Source organism: Oncorhynchus clarkii, unplaced genomic scaffold (genome assembly GCF_045791955.1).
Source record: "Oncorhynchus clarkii lewisi isolate Uvic-CL-2024 unplaced genomic scaffold, UVic_Ocla_1.0 unplaced_contig_6375_pilon_pilon, whole genome shotgun sequence".
In the NCBI taxonomy this organism is placed as follows: Eukaryota; Metazoa; Chordata; class Actinopteri; order Salmoniformes; family Salmonidae; genus Oncorhynchus; species Oncorhynchus clarkii.
Window position 1 is genome coordinate 15,038 of NW_027259253.1, and position 7,206 is coordinate 22,243.

The following is a 7,206-nucleotide window of genomic DNA, read 5'->3' on the forward strand; positions in this document are numbered from 1 at the left end:
TTCCCCCAACCCCAACCTTAATGTTAGCTAACCCTTCCCCCAACCCTAACCTTAATGTTAGCTAACCCTTCCCCCAACCCTAACCTTAATGTTAGCTAACCCATCCCCCAACCCCAACCTTAATGTTAGCTAACCCTTCCCCCAACCCTAACCTTAATGTTAGCTAACCCTTCCCCTAACCTTAATGTTAGCTAACCCTTCCCCCAACCCCAACCTTAATGTTAGCTAACCCTTCCCCCAACCCTAACCTTAATGTTAGCTAACCCTTCCCCTAACCTTAATGTTAGCTAACCCTTCCCCCAACCCCAACCTTAATGTTAGCTAACCCTTCCCCCAACCCTAACCTTAATGTTAGCTAACCCTTCCCCTAACCTTAATGTTAGCTAACCCTTGCCCCAACCCCAACCTTAATGTTAGCTAACCCTTCCCCCAACCCCAACCTTAATGTTAGCTAACCCTTCCCCCAACCCCAACCTTAATGTCAGCTAACCCTTCCCCCAACCCTAACCTTAATGTTAGCTAACCCTTCCCCCAACCCCAACCTTAATGTTAGCTAACCCTTCCCCCAACCCCAACCTTAATGTTAGCTAACCCTTCCCCCAACCCTAACCTTAATGTTAGCTAACCCTTTCCCCTAACCTTAATGTTAGCTAACCTTTCCCCCAACCCCAACCTTAATGTTAGCTAACCCTTCCCCCAACCCTAACCTTAATGTTAGCTAACCCTTCCCCCAACCCCAACCTTAATGTTAGCTAACCCTTCCCCCAACCCCAACCTTAATGTTAGCTAACCCTTCCCCCAACCCTAGCCTTAATGTTAGCTAACCCTTCCCCTAACCTTAATGTTAGCTAACCCTTGCCCCAACCCCAACCTTAATGTTAGCTAACCCTTCCCCCAACCTTAATGTTAGCTAACCCTTACACTAACCTTAATGTTAGCTAACCCTTCCCCCAACCTTAATGTTAGCTAACCCTTCCCCCAACCCTAACCTTAATGTTAGCTAACCCTTCCCCCAACCCTAACCTTAATGTTAGCTAACCCTTCCCCCAACCCTAACCTTAATGTTAGCTAACCCTTCCCCCAACCCTAACCTTAATGTCAGCTAACCCTTCCCCCAACCCTAACCTTAATGTTAGCTAACCCTTCCCCCAACCCCAACCTTAATGTTAGCTAACCCTTCCCCCAACCCTAACCTTAATGTTAGCTAACCCTTCCCCTAACCTTAATGTTAGCTAACCTTTCCCCCAACCCCAACCTTAATGTTAGCTAACCCTTCCCCCAACCCTAACCTTAATGTTAGCTAACCCTTCCCCTAACCTTAATGTTAGCTAACCCTTCCCCCAACCCCAACCTTAATGTTAGCTAACCCTTCCCCCAACCCTAACCTTAATGTTAGCTAACCCTTCCCCTAACCTTAATGTTTGCTAACCCTTGCCCCAACCCCAACCTTAATGTTAGCTAACAGTTCCCCCAACCCCAACCTTAATGTTAGCTAACCCTTCCCCCAACCCCAACCTTAATGTCAGCTAACCCTTCCCCCAACCCTAACCTTAATGTTAGCTAACCCTTCCCCCAACCCCAACCTTAATGTTAGCTAACCCTTCCCCCAACCCTAACCTTAATGTTAGCTAACCCTTCCCCTAACCTTAATGTTAGCTAACCCTTCCCCCAACCCCAACCTTAATGTTAGCTAACCCTTCCCCCAACCCTAACCTTAATGTTAGCTAACCCTTCCCCTAACCTTAATGTTAGCTAACCCTTCCCCCAACCCCAACCTTAATGTTAGCTAACCCTTCCCCCAACCCTAACCTTAATGTTAGCTAACCCTTCCCCTAACCTTAATGTTAGCTAACCCTTCCCCCAACCCTAACCTTAATGTTAGCCAACCCTTCCCCCAACCCCAAACTTAATGTTAGCTAACCCTTCCCCCAACCCTAACCTTAATGTTAGCTAACCCTTCCCCCAACCGTAACCTTAATGTTAGCTAACCCTTCCCCCAACCCCAACCTTAATGTTAGCTAACCCTTCCCCCAACCCTAACCTTAATGTTAGCTAACCCTTCCCCTAACCTTAATGTTAGCTAACCCTTCCCCCAACCCCAACCTTAATGTTAGCTAACCCTTCCCCCAACCCTAACCTTAATGTTAGCTAACCCTTCCCCTAACCTTAATGTTAGCTAACCCTTGCCCCAACCCCAACCTTAATGTTAGCTAACCCTTCCCCCACCCCCAACCTTAATATTAGCTAACCCTTCCCCCAACCCCAACCTTAATGTCAGCTAACCCTTCCCCCAACCCTAACCTTAATGTTAGCTAACCCTTCCCCCAACCCCAACCTTAATGTCAGATAACCCTTCCCCCAACCCTAACCTTAATGTTAGCTAACCCTTCCCCCAACCCCAACCTTAATGTTAGCTAACCCTTCCCCCAACCTTAATGTTTGCTAACCCTTGCCCCAACCCTAACCTTAATGTTAGCTAACCCTTCCCCCAACCCTAACCTTAATGTTAGCTAACCCTTCCCCCAACCCCAACCTTAATGTTAGCTAACCCTTCCCCCAACCCTAACCTTAATGTTAGCTAACCCTTCCCCCAACCCCAACCTTAATGTTAGCTAACCCTTCCCCCAACCCTAACCTTAATGTTAGCTAACCCTTCCCCTAACCTTAATGTTAGCTAACCCTTCCCCCAACCCCAACCTTAATGTTAGCTAACCCTTCCCCCAACCCTAACCTTAATGTTAGCTAACCCTTCCCCTAACCTTAATGTTAGCTAACCCTTGCCCCAACCCCAACCTTAATGTTAGCTAACCCTTCCCCCAACCCTAACCTTAATGTTAGCTAACCCTTCCCCTAACCTTAATGTTAGCTAACCCTTCCCCCAACCCCAACCTTAATGTTAGCTAACCCTTCCCCCAACCCTAACCTTAATGTTAGCTAACCCTTCCCCTAACCTTAATGTTAGCTAACCCTTCCCCCAACCCCAACCTTAATGTTAGCTAACCCTTCCCCCAACCCTAACCTTAATGTTAGCTAACCCTTCCCCTAACCTTAATGTTAGCTAACCCTTGCCCCAACCCCAACCTTAATGTTAGCTAACCCTTCCCCCAACCCCAACCTTAATGTTAGCTAACCCTTCCCCCAACCCCAACCTTAATGTAAGCTAACCCTTCCCCCAACCCTAACCTTAATGTTAGCTAACCCTTCCCCCAACCCCAACCTTAATGTTAGCTAACCCTTCCCCCAACCCCAACCTTAATGTTAGCTAACCCTTCCCCCAACCCTAACCTTAATGTTAGCTAACCCTTTCCCCTAACCTTAATGTTAGCTAACCTTTCCCCCAACCCCAACCTTAATGTTAGCTAACCCTTCCCCCAACCCTAACCTTAATGTTAGCTAACCCTTCCCCCAACCCCAACCTTAATGTTAGCTAACCCTTCCCCCAACCCCAACCTTAATGTTAGCTAACCCTTCCCCCAACCCTAGCCTTAATGTTAGCTAACCCTTCCGCTAACCTTAATGTTAGCTAACCCTTGCCCCAACCCCAACCTTAATGTTAGCTAACCCTTCCCCCAACCTTAATGTTAGCTAACCCTTACACTAACCTTAATGTTAGCTAACCCTTCCCCCAACCTTAATGTTAGCTAACCCTTCCCCCAACCCTAACCTTAATGTTAGCTAACCCTTCCCCCAACCCTAACCTTAATGTTAGCTAACCCTTCCCCCAACCCTAACCTTAATGTTAGCTAACCCTTCCCCCAACCCTAACCTTAATGTCAGCTAACCCTTCCCCCAACCCTAACCTTAATGTTAGCTAACCCTTCCCCCAACCCTAACCTTAATGTTAGCTAACCCTTCCCCCAACCCCAACCTTAATGTTAGCTAACCCTTCCCCCAACCCTAACCTTAATGTTAGCTAACCCTTCCCCTAACCTTAATGTTAGCTAACCTTTCCCCCAACCCCAACCTTAATGTTAGCTAACCCTTCCCCCAACCCTAACCTTAATGTTAGCTAACCCTTCCCCTAACCTTAATGTTAGCTAACCCTTCCCCCAACCCCAACCTTAATGTTAGCTAACCCTTCCCCCAACCCTAACCTTAATGTTAGCTAACCCTTCCCCTAACCTTAATGTTTGCTAACCCTTGCCCCAACCCCAACCTTAATGTTAGCTAACCCTTCCCCCAACCCCAACCTTAATGTTAGCTAACCCTTCCCCCAACCCCAACCTTAATGTCAGCTAACCCTTCCCCCAACCCTAACCTTAATGTTAGCTAACCCTTCCCCCAACCCCAACCTTAATGTTAGCTAACCCTTCCCCCAACCCTAACCTTAATGTTAGCTAACCCTTCCCCTAACCTTAATGTTAGCTAACCCTTCCCCCAACCCCAACCTTAATGTCAGCTAACCCTTCCCCCAACCCTAACCTTAATGTTAGCTAACCCTTCCCCTAACCTTAATGTTAGCTAACCCTTCCCCCAACCCCAACCTTAATGTTAGCTAACCCTTCCCCCAACCCTAACCTTAATGTTAGCTAACCCTTCCCCTAACCTTAATGTTAGCTAACCCTTCCCCCAACCCTAACCTTAATGTTAGCCAACCCTTCCCCCAACCCCAAACTTAATGTTAGCTAACCCTTCCCCCAACCCTAACCTTAATGTTAGCTAACCCTTCCCCCAACCCTAACCTTAATGTTAGCTAACCCTTCCCCCAACCCCAACCTTAATGTTAGCTAACCCTTCCCCCAACCCTAACCTTAATGTTAGCTAACCCTTCCCCTAACCTTAATGTTAGCTAACCCTTCCCCCAACCCCAACCTTAATGTTAGCTAACCCTTCCCCCAACCCTAACCTTAATGTTAGCTAACCCTTCCCCTAACCTTAATGTTAGCTAACCCTTGCCCCAACCCCAACCTTAATGTTAGCTAACCCTTCCCCCAACCCCAACCTTAATATTAGCTAACCCTTCCCCCAACCCCAACCTTAATGTAAGCTAACCCTTCCCCCAACCCAAACCTTAATGTTAGCTAACCCTTCCCCCAACCCCAACCTTAATGTCAGCTAACCCTTCCCCCAACCCTAACCTTAATGTTAGCTAACCCTTCCCCCAACCCCAACCTTAATGTTAGCTAACCCTTCCCCCAACCTTAATGTTTGCTAACCCTTGCCCCAACCCTAACCTTAATGTTAGCTAACCCTTCCCCCAACCCTAACCTTAATGTTAGCTAACCCTTCCCCCAACCCCAACCTTAATGTTAGCTAACCCTTCCCCCAACCCTAACCTTACTTTTAGCTAACCCTTCCCCTAACCTTAATGTTAGCTAACCCTTGCCCCAACCCCAACCTTAATGTTAGCTAACCCTTCCCCCAACCCCAACCTTAATGTTAGCTAACCCTTCCCCCAACCCCAACCTTAATGTTAGCTAACCCTTCCCCCAACCCTAACCTTAATGTTAGCTAACCCTTCCCCCAACCCCAACCTTAATGTTAGCTAACCCTTCCCCCAACCCCAACCTTAATGTTAGCTAACCCTTCCCCCAACCCTAACCTTAATGTTAGCTAACCCTTTCCCCTAACCTTAATGTTAGCTAACCTTTCCCCCAACCCCAACCTTAATGTTAGCTAACCCTTCCCCCAACCCCAACCTTAATGTTAGCTAACCCTTCCCCCAACCCCAACCTTAATGTTAGCTAACCCTTCCCCCAACCCCAACCTTAATGTTAGCTAACCCTTCCCCCAACCCTAGCCTTAATGTTAGCTAACCCTTCCCCTAACCTTAATGTTAGCTAACCCTTGCCCCAACCCCAACCTTAATGTTAGCTAACCCTTCCCCCAACCTTAATGTTAGCTAACCCTTACACTAACCTTAATGTTAGCTAACCCTTCCCCCAACCTTAATGTTAGCTAACCCTTCCCCCAACCCTAACCTTAATGTTAGCTAACCCTTCCCCCAACCCTAACCTTAATGTTAGCTAACCCTTCCCCCAACCCTAACCTTAATGTTAGCTAACCCTTCCCCCAACCCTAACCTTAATGTCAGCTAACCCTTCCCCCAACCCTAACCTTAATGTTAGCTAACCCTTCCCCCAACCCTAACCTTAATGTTAGCTAACCCTTCCCCCAACCCTAACCTTAATGTTAGCTAACCCTTCCCCCAACCCCAACCTTAATGTTAGCTAACCCTTCCCCTAACCTTAATGTTAGCTAACCTTTCCCCCAACCCCAACCTTAATGTTAGCTAACCCTTCCCCCAACCCTAACCTTAATGTTAGCTAACCCTTCCCCTAACCTTAATGTTAGCTAACCCTTCCCCCAACCCCAACCTTAATGTTAGCTAACCCTTCCCCCAACCCTAACCTTAATGTTAGCTAACCCTTCCCCCAACCCTAACCTTAATGTTAGCTAACCCTTCCCCTAACCTTAATGTTTGCTAACCCTTGCCCCAACCCCAACCTTAATGTTAGCTAACCCTTCCCCCAACCCCAACCTTAATGTTAGCTAACCCTTCCCCCAACCCCAACCTTAATGTCAGCTAACCCTTCCCCCAACCCTAACCTTAATGTTAGCTAACCCTTCCCCCAACCCCAACCTTAATGTTAGCTAACCCTTCCCCCAACCCTAACCTTAATGTTAGCTAACCCTTCCCCTAACCTTAATGTTAGCTAACCCTTGCCCCAACCCCAACCTTAATGTTAGCTAACCCTTCCCCCAACCTTAATGTTAGCTAACCCTTACACTAACCTTAATGTCAGCTAACCCTTCCCCCAACCCTAACCTTAATGTTAGCTAACCCTTCCCCCAACCCTAACCTTAATGTTAGCTAGTGTGGTTTTCCACTTTAATTTTGAGTGTGACTCCAAATCCAGACCTCCATGGGTTGATACATTTGATTTCCATTGATAATTTTTGTGTGATTTTGTTGTCAGCACATTCAACTATGTAAAGAAAAAAGTATTTCATGAGAATATTTCATTCATTCAGATCTAGGATGTGTTATTTTAGTGTTCCCTTTATTTTTTTGAGCAGTGTATATATTCTGAGGGCTACAACCTATCTGTCTGTCTTAACGGATACTGCAGTTGAACAAACTTTGGCCCCTTTTTATTTTGTGATGATGTTTTGGGTCATCTTTATAGTTGCTGTCACAATCTTAGTTCCTGAAAAGATACCACTACTTGACTGACTCCTGCACAGCTTAGCCAATGTTTGTAG